The sequence below is a fragment of the Chiloscyllium punctatum genome, chromosome 20 (assembly GCF_047496795.1).
Source record: "Chiloscyllium punctatum isolate Juve2018m chromosome 20, sChiPun1.3, whole genome shotgun sequence".
Classification (NCBI taxonomy): Eukaryota; Metazoa; Chordata; class Chondrichthyes; order Orectolobiformes; family Hemiscylliidae; genus Chiloscyllium; species Chiloscyllium punctatum.
This window is the reverse complement of record NC_092758.1, coordinates 52,751,122-52,764,499: the sequence shown is the minus strand read 5'-3', so window position 1 is coordinate 52,764,499 and position 13,378 is coordinate 52,751,122.

Sequence of the window (13,378 nt, the reverse complement as noted above, 5' to 3'; positions counted from 1 at the left end):
AGCATCTCTGGGTCCAAACCCATGGGCACCAGCCCAGCACACCCCTCATCCACTGACGTTGGTAACTGATAATTGCTGATCCCACAGGATCCTCATGGGACCTGTTTAATGTCACTTGTAGGACTTCCAGGAAGTACAGACTTACATTCAGACCTTACCAGCAACCAACATCGAAAGGCTGCTACATGAATGTTTTTTTTCTGTGGAGGGACAGGCACCCAGCTCCCAGATTCTCTGAGATTGCAACTCACGGTTGTTTGCTTGCTCTCTTCGAGCACGCTCATTTAGCACCTATTCGAAGCATCTGTGATTTGCTGAATGGAATGCCAAGATGTTCATCTAACACCAGCATATGCCAGCTGCCTACATAGCAGACATAATGCATGTTTATTAACCAAATGGCCAAGTCAATGAAAACATAGGGGCTAGTCCTCAGTCCAATTAAGAGAGGGCTACTGTCCATCAAGAGCACAGTCCACAGACCATGGGCTTTGTCACAGTCAGTCTTTCATTTGTATCAGTTACAGTCAGGGGATATGCATGATTAAAGTCTGGGAGTTGGCAACAGTCAGTCCTGAAGGACCAGAATAAGCAGTCAGAGAATCATATATCATCTGTCAGGGGTCTGGCCAGTCATGTAGGGGCTATTTGTCAAGGCCAGTCAGAAGCCTGGTACGAATAGAATCTGACAGACCATGTGTTGACCACTGGAGAGGGGTCAAGGAAAACTATCAAATAAGAAGAGGATTCATTGCCAGAAATGGGAATAAGGCATACCAAAGCTAGGAATGGAAAGCTGAGGCATGGGTTGAGATGGGGACAAGGATGATGAAAGGGGAAAGTCAAGGTATGAGAGAATGTATGTGGTACAGCATTGGATAGAATGCTAGGCTATGGGAGGGGGTATTATTGGCAGTGACCACCTTCATGGTTTCCACAGGGGAAACATACAGGACCATGGTAGATATTATTAAGTTGCACTGTCAGGGGTAAGGATGCAATGAAGTAGGTTGATGGCAAAGTTCAATATGGTCAATTTCTACATGGGGAAAATGGGCTGACTGGGAATGCAAGGTAAAGGGGCCTTTGACATATTAGGGGGTAAAAAGGCAGAGCCCAAATCCAAGTGTCCACCATGAGCTGTGTTCCTTGCCATTCACCAGACATTGGGGACTGGCTGGGACATTACACATAGTGGACACAGCAAAGTCAGTTTAATTGGCAAAAGCACAGGATCCATGTCTGTGGACATTAGGGCCTTTGAGGTGCAAATTCCTAATTGCTGTTCTTATTTGTTTTAGTGTTCCTGTGGATATTAGTTGGACTGTTTTACAATAGTTGGCATTGTTAATAAGAGTATGTAACATTGTTTGTGTAACTTTTCTGTATCCAAAATATTGTGTTACTTATTTACACAATGAAGGCTTACTGTGTTATAGCAGTTAGAACAACCACATAGAGTCATAGAGATGTACAGCATGGAAACAGATCCTTCAGTCCAACTCATCCATACCGACCAGATATCCCAACCCAATCTAGTCCCACCTGCCAGCATATACCCAAGCAGATGGCTTTTAAGTGTTGCAATTATACAAGCCATCACCACTTCCTTTGGCAGCCCATTCCACACGCACACCACCCTCTGCATGAAAAAGTTGCCCCTTAGGTCTCTTTTATATCTTTCCCCTCTCACCCTAAACCTACACCCTCTAGGTCTGAACTCCCCCAAGCCAGGGAAAAGACTTTGTCTATTTATCCTATCCATGCCCCTCATGATTTTATAAATCTGTATAATGTCCCCCCCTCAACCTCCGATGCTCCAGGGAAAACAGCCCCAGACAATTCAACCTCTCCCTATAGCTCAAATCCTCCAATTCTGGCAACATCCTTGTAAATCTTTTCCAAACCCTTTCAAGTTTCACAACATCCTTCCGATAGGAAAGAGACCAGAATTGCCCACAATTTTCCAAAAGTGGCCTAACCAACGTCCTGTACAGCAGCAACATGGTCTCCCAACTCCTGTACTCAATACTCTGATCAATAAAGGAAAGCATAGCAAATGCTTTCTTCATTATCATATCTACCTGCGACTCTACTTTATTGGAGCTATGAACCTACACTCCAAGGTCTCTTTGTTCACATTTATTTAGACATAATCACTAGTACCCTTGAGAGCTGCTTTCCAAAAGCAGATTTTCTGTCTTTACTCACAAACTGCACTTAATATCAGTAGAAGTAGGGGTAGCAATGCACCAAGAATAGTAATGCCTCAGGCATGTTGCTTTGCACAAATGTGTATCACAGCAATTGGGTGAGCAAATTTGTGCCTATGTAGTTATTGAACTAGCTTTGACAATCGACTATAGATTAATTTGCTGCTGGCTTGCCCACATAACAACAGTGATGATATTCAAATATAAGCAACGGGTTCTGAAAATTTCATAATAGATGCATTGAACAAATAAAATGAGAATTACTGAAATCTAGCCTTGTTCTACCATCTGTGTGGTTATGAAAATCCTAAACTTTAACTTCCCACAACTATCCTACCCAGGCAAGTCAGATTTGAAATATTCTATGCATTTCTGAAGAAGCCTTGATTAGAATTTCCCATTAGAAGTGTGGCGACCTTTTGTTGTGTAGAAAGGAAGTGGAGAAACAATTTATGCGTGATTGCCACTCCTTGAAAAATCTGGCCCATTATCTCTTTCTACTTACGGTTATGAAAATATAACAAACCTTTTCCTGTCAGATCTAATAAGACCATAAGACAAAGAAGCAAAAACCGCTCATTCAGCCCATCGAGTTTGCTTAGCCAATCAATGAAGATCATCTGTGATTTGTAATCTTCAACTCCACTTTTCTGCCTGTTCTCCACATTTGGCGATTCCCTTAGTAACTAATAATCTGTCTACCTCTACACTTAACAACCCAATCTGTACAGCCCACTTAGGTAAAGAATTCTACAAATTCTAGCCTCTGAGAAAAAGGAAATTCCTCCTAATCTCTGTCATGAATAGGCGACCTCTTATTCTGAGATTATTTCTTCTGATCCTAGACTTTTCCAAAAGAGGACAGCCTTTCCACATCTAAATCTGTCAAGTCCCTTCGAATCTTAAATGTTTCAATAAGGTTGATTCTCATTCTTCTAAACTCCAATGAGTACAAGCCCAGTTTACTCAACCTCTCCTCATGAGACAATTTCTCCATCCCTGGGATCAACCTAGTGAACCTTCTCTGGATAATGTCAGTATATCCTTCCTTAAAAAAGGGGCCCAAAACTGTTCACAGTATTCTAGGTGTGGTCTGACTCCTGTCCTGTGTAGTTTTAGCAAGTCTTCCTTATTTTTATACTCCATTGCCTTTGAAACAAAGGCCAACATTCCATTTGCCTTCCCTATTACCTGCTGAGTTTGTATCCTCATTTTCTGTGATTTATGCAGAAGGGTTTCCAAATCCCTTGGTGCTATACTTTTTACAGTCTCTCTATTTAAATAATATACAGCTCTTCTTTTCTTCCTGTCATAAGTACATAACCTTATGGAATTATTTTTCTGCTTCACTAGATTTTGGAAGTGAACAGCCTCGATTTCAATTAAGCAAATTATAGTATTAAATATAAGCATGTTGCTGACAATATCTAACTTTGAAAAATTGCAACAACGTAGTTTATTTCTTGTGAGAATGTGATATTTACTGTGACAAGCTAGAAATAGCATGTAATTCAGAAATCTAACATTGAACAAACTGGGCCACAAGTTTCCTTACATAAAGGCAAGCTAGTTTTCAAATTATTCAGAAGTTATTTATGGAATTTACACTTCTCCAAAATTCAGAAAATACAATATTGTTGCAAAATTCCCCTGTGTTCAATATATAGTAATGTTATAAACAATTCAGTATAAACAGTAATACATGATCTGGCTGCCACAAATTTGCATATTCAGTTTGATGCAGACACAAAGATCAACATGTTTTAATTTTCCATTAAAAGGCAAAAATATTTCATTACACAGAATAAATGCATAGTTTTCCTTGTAAAAACATTCGGTAGTAGGGTTTTTTTTTAGAAGGAAACTGATTAGAATATACAGTTGAATCTTAGGAGTTTCTTTGGCAAAGTGTCAATTTCATTATGTTTCATGGAGGATTCCTCTCCACAAGGCCTAATACATTTCTCATGATATTATTCTCAACTTACCTCATTAACTACCTTCCTGACTTTTATAGCAGCTCTCATGCCCAATGATAGCACAATTCTCCGATTCACCATGGCCAGAAGGAATTGCCAATGGCTGGATATTCTGGAATAGACCAGCATACCTGCTACTGGTGCCAACTGGACTAGTGCTGCCATTCCAAAGCTGCACAACTGCATACAGTCCCACAGGATATGGCAGATTAGAAACTGGTGCCTCGATTTACCAACAGGTGGATGGGGTGGCTCGGGGAGGGGTGGCCTCATTTGCTAGGACCATCAAAAAAGGCTATAAATATCACACCCTGCCAACTAAGGCTGCTTCCCATGTCAGTGTGGTCTCAACTCTCTGGATGAACAGCATGATACGAAGAAGAGTCTGCTCTGCCAGGATACGTGGCACCCTCTGCTACCCTGCACTCACTCCATCTCTGCTAGTGCGCGCATCTCACTGGAAAAGCTTATGCTACACCCTCATGTTCGTATGCAACATCTTCACTCACTTGTTGTCTCCCTCCTCAAACCCTAACACTAGCCCTGTGTGCCCTCTCCACTACAGACCCACTCAGGTCACTCCCACCTGCATCAGCATTAAAAGATATGTCAAGCAGCTTCATCTCACTCAATCCCTTACTTTCTCACTCCAGGAGAAAATAGTCAGCAATGATGCTGAAAGAGCCAGGGTTAGGTAGTAAGGTGCCCATCATTTGTCTCCTCACCTCCTTGGCCTTTGAGGAAAATGATAAGTGCAGTCTTCAGACTGAATTATATTCATTGATCTGCGCAGAGGTCTTGGTAAGAAGGTTATCTCTAGGTGAAATATTCCTGTATTAAGAATGAAAGACTAAACTGAATTCCTGCTTATGAAGCGTGCACAACAACCCTTACAGATAATATGCATGCAAGATGGAAGAGGACGAAATTGATTATTGGCCTGTAATCTCTAACATAATCAAGTACCTAGTCAGATTTTAGTGCCTGGCTCGAAAATGAATAATGTTTATTTGAGCAGTTCTTTCTCAAAAATAAATCACTGGTGAAGGATTGAAAAATGCAAGAGAAATTTGGGAAAAAAATAAAAGTGTGTGGGTGTATAGCAGCATTTCGTATCTCACAACACAGGAAAAGAAAAATGAATACAGTCCTGGAATGTAGAATGCTGTCTTATGCAGTTAAAAAAATGATTAGTTTGTTTGATATATTGGTATTAAATGAACTTTAAGCTTCTTGGTTCATGTGTTTTGTTAAATTTGTTTTGTTGCTATCTCTGTGTGTTGTACAATTTGTGAGTTAAATGGCCTGTTCTTGATATAAATGGGAGCTCTGGCTGACTTCACAATAGCTTCAAGCATTATGGACAGAATCTGGTAGTTAAAGCACCCATTAACAATTCTGGGATGTTCATCAACTGCAAATATTTTCACCACATCAAGTCTGTAGCTGCTAGAAACCACTATCAGATCTGTACACAGCTGTGCATAAAACTTTGATGTAGCTACCCAGATGTGTTCACACTCTGTTAGTCTAAACTCATAAAATGTCTTCACATCCATAAGTAATGTTAACAGTTGGTGTTTTGGAGACAAGGGGGTACATAAATTAAACATCGCCAATGACATGTCTTTAAAACCGAATGAAGAAGGTGCAGCATTGGTACAATTATGTAATAAGTGAGCTCTTTGCTGAAGATACATTGTATGTGCCAGGATACATCTGGAGATGCTCTTCATACACATTAGCCAGCAGGCTGGATTGGATGTCCTCTCCCATCAGCTAAAAAGTCGGAGTTGTACCTTCATTCGCTTGCCGTGGAAGCCATAACCAGATAATTGCCAGCCCAGTAAAGAAACAATTTGTTGGATGTCTTCTGCATTTGGGAACTACCTACTGTAAGATCATACAAATGTCTGTCACTGGGTGATATAGGATGCAGGCACATTGATTTTTCCACTGGGACAAGGAAGGTTATCCTCTGTTGTGGATCTCACATGCTGGCTCTGATCTCGTGTAAGGTGAATCTCTCTGATTTGCTCTCTTCTGGGTATTGGCAGGCCTGAGTGCAACAAGTTGGTGCTAGTGCAGCCCTTGCTGTTGCCAGCTGTCTCTCAGTCCTTTACAAATGTACCAGACCAGAACTGAAAAGCATAAATAGGCCAGACTGTTGACCCTCCAGCTCCAATGATGACTAACATTTCAGTATTTGCATCATATAAACACTTTGACACAAGACAGTAATTGTGTGTACTCTTTAGTTATAATTTTCAGTTATACCTTCAGCCATCTCAATTGTTTTACTTCTGTTGGAAACTTCTAGGCAACCCAGGAAAGTTATGTTGCTGAAATTAAACTCCAAGGTTGGTGTTTAAATCATAATAGTTGAGTGGTTAACATTTTGGAATTAACAAGTCTCTTCTTCTGAGAAGACCATATGCGCACAGTCTAACCCATACAAGTTCCAGATGCTGGAGAACATGTCCTGATGTGTTTGCAGTTTCCAGCAATACAACCCACATCTAAATTCATGAACTTATCCACAGTAAAATTTCCTTTTCCCCAACTTGTTATTACATACTTTGCAACTGTTGAAATTATATTTGACATTTGTCATTTATTCATTTCTCCCTTTTACCAAAATATCTAGAAAATCTAGGCCAGGCAGCATTGGAACTGACCAAGATTTCAGATCGACAGTCTTTTGGAGATCCAAACGTTTTTGACTTGTAAGTCCTGTTGTAGAGCAGGTACAGGACTGAAAACGTTAATATGGGAGAGTGCCTTAATCATTACCTACCATGGTGATATCACATTGCCTAGTCAGGGGACCATTCTCCCACTCATATACCCACAGCCATAAAGTACTATAGACAGGCTGAGCAAGCTCACAGTATGACCTTTGCCCCTGCTCTGGAGAAGGTCCTTCTCTCTTTGGAGCAGCCAGTTAATCAGGCCAAGAGTCTCAGCAATGCTAAAGCTCCATTTTGGAGGCTTCTGCGAATGCAGGTAGGCCCACACAGGAGATCCAAATGAACTTCAGAGTTAGGTAACTTTGAGGGGTTTTGAATCTTAAGGGCATGGGTGAATTTTACAGAACCCACGGATAAGAAAGGAAGGGGATACTATATTCTCAGGAGTGTCCCAATGGATCTGAGGTATTCTCCAATGATAAAACACCAACGTTTTCTTCCTTTTGTTTAAAATGCAGTCAATCGACCCTTAGATATTGCCTTTTATATTGGGAGTAGGTTTCCGATTTTGGCATGCGGCCACCCTTTATTTCGTGGAGTTGTGCAAAAGCTGGCAGCCATCCCTATAATACTTATCACCCCTCCCAACCAAAAATACACCAAATATTCTGCGATGTCTTTGTAATGATAGGCTTCATTTTATAGGAAATTGACTACGTGTAATTTTTGGGGGGTTCATGAAGGCCTTGTCAATGTGAGGTCTAACTAATTTTCTCAAACAATCATCCCAAGTGCACCTCATTAACTATGTGCCACGTTCCTGTGGCACCTGATTCTCCCTATTCTCCCACTCAATTCTGGAACATCCTAGAACCCATGATGCTTGAGCTAGCTTTTCAGCTCAGCCATGTGCCTAGACAATCATTGGGAGTTCAAAATTGGTCTTCACCGTGCACATAGTTGAAGAGTAATCACAAACCACGGTTTCTCAGGATACACAGTTGGCATAGCTGACATTTAATTTCACACACAGGAACACATTTGTATATTTATAATTGTTTAGGAAGAAGACCATGCAGCGTACATATTTTAAGTCACATCCCATCCTAGAACCTTGTGTAAGTTAATACTACCATAGCCCCATGCCCAATGTAGCCCAGTATCTCATAACAGTTAAGTGTGTGACCATCACATGCAAGAAAGCCTTCAAACACTTCAAGCCATTCACCTTTGTTCAGCAACAACAAAAGCAACCAAAGAGTAAACAGAGCTTATGTTTGCCACTCAGAGCAGAGATGGACTTCTTACCTTTTGATCAACAAATTTACAATCATGGAGTGATCACTGCACCCATTTTACATCTATCAAAATTGGATATCAATGAAGTCCTGTGTGACTTATTGTGTCCAGTGTTGTTGGGCTGTATCATGCAAAGGTGATGTTCCCCTTTTCAATATCCTCACCTTTCTCTTCTGAAGAATTCTTGCACTCTCACAGCATAACATACAAGGACAATCTGTCTTGGTTGTACTGCCAGGTCTCCCTGACCTACCTGAGATTGGAACCTCATCATCAGGAAACCCATCATTGCTTCACCTTGTCCTAGTCGAAGAATGGGCTGCATGTGTCTGTGCTCAGCCTCTGTCAGGAAGTCACATAATAGAACCTTCAGCTATGGTTGCCCTTGCCTCCCAGCAACCAGCCTTGTAAAGTACCTGTCCTTTGAAATGAAGCAAGAAGATAAGAGTTTCAATTGTATAGGCATCATGGTTATTCCTAGGGTACTGCCACAGACCTCTGAGATGTGGCACCAATGATCATAGATAACCTATACATTGATGAAATGGAAGCCATTTCTGTTGATGACTTCGTCTGCATTGTGATATACTCTCAATGCAATATGTATAGAGTCTATCACCCTCAAAACTTAAGGAAATGAGTAATGTTGCTAAAGCATACGGCTACAGCCTGATCTCATCACAGACATTCAATATAGCCTGTAACTAGTTGTTGACATGCAATAAGCTACAACATGTTCAGTGCAAGAGTCTCTTCCAGTTAGGAAACCACACTAGACCAAGAAACCTGTAGATCTCTTTTAGTAAAAGAGGATGGTGAGAGCAGACTCCCCATTGTGAGAGTCGAGAGTATGGTGCTGCAAAAGCACATCAGGTCAGGCAGCATCTGAGGAGCAAGAGAATTGACGTTTTGGGCAAAAGCCTTTCATCTGGAATGAGGCTTGTGAGCCAAGGGAATAGAGAGATAAATGGGGGAGTGGGGTAGGACTGGGGAGGGGAAGGTAGCTGAGAGTATGATAGGTAGATGAAGATGGGGTGTGATTGTGATAAGTTGGAGAGGAGGGTGGAGCGGATAGGTGGGAAGGAAGATGGACAGTAGGGCAGGTCTTGAGGGCAATGCTGAGTTGAAAGATTGGATCTGGTATAAGGTGGGAGAGGGGAAATGAACAAACTGGTGAATCCACATTAATCCCATGTGGTTGGACAGCCCCAAGGCGGAAGATGAGGCGTTCTTCCTCCAGGTGTCAGGTGGTTAGGATTTGATGATGGAGGAGGCCCAGGATCTGCATGTCCTTGCTTGACGTAGGAGGGCAAGTTAAAGTATTTGGTCATGGGGGGTGGGGGGCGGGGGGTGGTGGTGGGGTTGCTTCATGCATGTGTCCTGGAGTTGTTCTCTGAGTGGTCTGCAAATCGGCATTCTGTCTCCCCAGTGTAGAGGAGACCGCATTGGGAGCAATGGATACAGTAAATGACATATATGGGGGTGCAGGTAAATCTCTGAAGGTACCTTTGGGGCCTTGGACGGAGGTGAGAGGAGAGGCGTGGCCGCAGGCTTTGCAATTCCTGTGGTTGCAAGGGAAGATGCTGGGAGGGGAGAGAGAGTTGTTGGGGGGGATTGTGAGATGTAGATGTAAATAAGTGTGCATACAGGAGATATGTAAGAGGAGCATGAACAGACTGTTAATAATTGTCTTCAAAACAACCTCTCTAATGCCTACTCTTGATCATTTGCACTTTAAACAAAGATGAAGTTGATGGAAACTCAAAAATTAACACATAAAAGGAACAATATTAGCAATTCAGATCTCTGTTCTACTCATCAGGTGGAACATAAAACAATATGCAAAAGAATGCATGTATGTGAAATTGATCTTTTGTAGAATTCAAAGAGATATTACCTTGCTTTTGTGAGTCCACTAAGTACAAAATATTTAAAACAGAATTGATGTATTCTGCTCTAGTCACAACCTCCTCAAATATTCTGTTTGGGATTTTTAATCATTGATTGCACAGATTTATTAACATATCCAACAAAACATTTCTCTTTTATTTATCCAATAATCTTTCTCATTATGCATTTGGAAAATCAAGACCTTCAAAACCGATAACAAGAAGTTTCACAGTTGAAATGTCAAATGTTTTTCAATCAATTATTTATTTGTTTGTGATGAAGGAATGATCATATGGGGAGAATTAATAGTAGCCTAATGAGAAAAGATCAGAATGATAATGTATCTGAAAAGCATCTATTTTATTTTAGATATCTTTTATTTACATGTTTAATAATGCAACAAGTCATTTCCCTCATTTTATGTATAACCTTGCTCGCATTTCCAGAAAAAATTACTTAGATGTCAAAGTATAATGTTCTTTTCAATATCTTGTTGAATGCCAACTAATCAGTCAGATGAAAGTAAAAGTAAATCATACAAATTTTCAGTTTGTGGCTTGTTTTCTAAAACATCCCAATTGGAAATGGTTGAGAAGATAAGCCAAGGAAATGTCATTTGACAGTTCATATCAATAACTAAAAATCCCAAACTACAGTATAGAAATGCTGTTATGGAAAGGAAATTGGAATCCAAAATTATCATCCTCAGTTCATCCTTCATCTCAGTTCAAACAATCTCAGCTTCCATCTCAAAATTCAGAAGCAGATTAAAACCTGCACTAAGTTCAGTCCAGCTAACTCTTTGTCAGTTTGCTTGGCTGCGCAACATTCCAAGTTATAATTCCCATACATTATCAGGCTTAAACGGTAATACCACTTTGTATTACAACGGATTTCACATGTAGTTCCTTTTCTGTTTCCTTTTCAAAGACAGCATTCAGTATTATGCCAGAATTGCATTTCAATTCTACTCATGCTTCCTAATACATACGTGGTACACAGCATGTAGAATCATTTTCGATAAACATAACAATGAAAAATGTCAGCCACACATTTCTCTAATGTTTACTGAGATGAAAAGACAGGATATGACTTCAGAGATAAACAATGGCTCATTGCTTTTCATACATTTCACAATTGTACTCTTTTGATGTCAGCAAATCACTCAATGGGCCAGATCTTACAGTCAAAGTAATGTTGGGACTAATGGTACTTAATACTATCTACAACTTATGGTAAAAAGCAAGGAAAAGCATGGATTGCTAAATGTCAGCATAAATAAAATGGCTACATTCCTTTGTTTTCAGTGTGGATTTGCTGCATTTTTGTGATAAGTATGAACAAAACCACAACTGATATTTAGGGTCAGTAATTGTGAGATTGAAAAATTGTAAGTACTCTTTTAGCAACATTATATTTATCGACTGTGGCTGAGTTAGTGTGACATTGCAACTGCATCGTGCAGGAATGAGTTCAAGTTCAGGTCCAAATTTAGAATAATCAAGCCCGACCCTACTGGAGTGAGTTCTGCACTGCAGAAGTGGTGGCTTTGGATGAGATCTTAAACTCCCGTCCTGCCTACTGCCTGAGGTAGATGTAGAAGATCTGATGTCACCAATTTGAAATTGATGCAGGAGATCCTCAGTCATGGTTATCCCTCAATCTAAACAACAAAATCAGTTTAATTAGCCATTATGATATTATTGTTTATAGGAGGTTTTTGTTTATAAACAGGTTTCCTCATTTTCCACACTCTAACAGCGACCAAACTTCAAGAGTGTTTCATAGGCAGTAAATTCAATTGACACCATTTCAGTAAACATCTTTCGTGATAATTGTTAAGGGCTTCAAGTAAATCTGTCTGGCAATGGAAATGAACCTATGTAATCTCATTCCTTCTTGTTGTATGTTGTTTTCAGAAATTTTGAGAATGCAAAATTTTTTATTACTCTCACCAAACTATATTTTGACCCATTTTGTTTTAGTTGACATTTAACTTTGCCCCTTTAATTCTCCCTTCTTCTGTTGTTATTAATTTCTCAATTTTTCAGTCTGATTTGCTACAGAGAAATCTGTTGGTTGACAAATCCACTTCAGTCCTAATTCCCCTGTTCAATCCTGCTGTGCTGTAATTAGCTCGCACTTTTAGAAAACTTCAGGCTATAAATATATTGAGCTGACGGCTACAGGAACAAGTCCAAGTCATGGCTGTTACCATCAGGTGCTCGGCTGCAGTAATCTCCCATATTAGTTAGGTGAACAAGAAAACTAAAGTTTTGGAATTTCTAAGAGTTGCAGGCAGATTGATCCTCATATTGGGAGAAAGTGAGGACTGCAGACGCTGAGAGCAGAGCTGAAAAATGTGTTGCTGGAAAAGTGCAGCAGGTCAGGCAGCATCCCAGCAGCAGGAGAATCAACGTTTCGGGCATAGGCCTGAAGAAGGGCTTATGCCCGAAATGTCGATTCTCCTGCTCCTGGGATGCTGCCTGACCTGCTGCGCTTTTCCAGCAACATATTTTTCAGGTCTGATCCTCATATTGCAAACTATTAAATTTAACATGTCATTGATTGTACTTTTCAATTTAGATACACAAATAAAATACATAGGGTCCTTGCAAAATAATCAAATAGGTTAAAAACATTGACCCAAACACTTTGAGGAATGATAATTATCATAGTATTACCAGGTTGCTCCTATTTTACTGTGCCATGTCGGAGTTCCACATTTCTGGCTGAAATTTTCAAAGTCAGCTTCTTTAGAAATGCAGAGTTACCTGAAATGGAGCTGCTTGCTTTTGATATCCTGGATCAGAGATAGCTTATGCAGCATGCTCCCCTTTTATGACATTAGCTATTGTATCCTCATAGGCATATTTAAATGTCCAAAGCTTCCTGGAAAAGGTATGCAGGTAAGATTTTTAAGATGGTAGATTGAGGGAGTTAAGTGGCTAGGCAGGTAGGATGGGTAAGGGAAATAGATGGAGGTGAAGGTAGGATAGTAGATTAGGCAGAGTGACTGATGTGTAAATGAGTAGATAAGTCAGAGTGTTAAAGGAGGGAGTTAGGGTTTGAGAAAATCAGTATAAGTGATTGGGATGTCAATTATACAGTTACCTAGGAGTTAGAATGGGTTATTTTGTGCCTAATGTTTCCTGAGTAAGGAAATCCATGTAATGAAATTAGGTTAATTCAAAGCCTCTGATTCTTTGATTCAGAAACCTTTTTTTTACAGTGCTCCATAGAGAAAGAAAATTGCTCACTGTTAGTTCAAAATCTTTCAAATTAATTCAAAGTCCTCGCTTTGGGA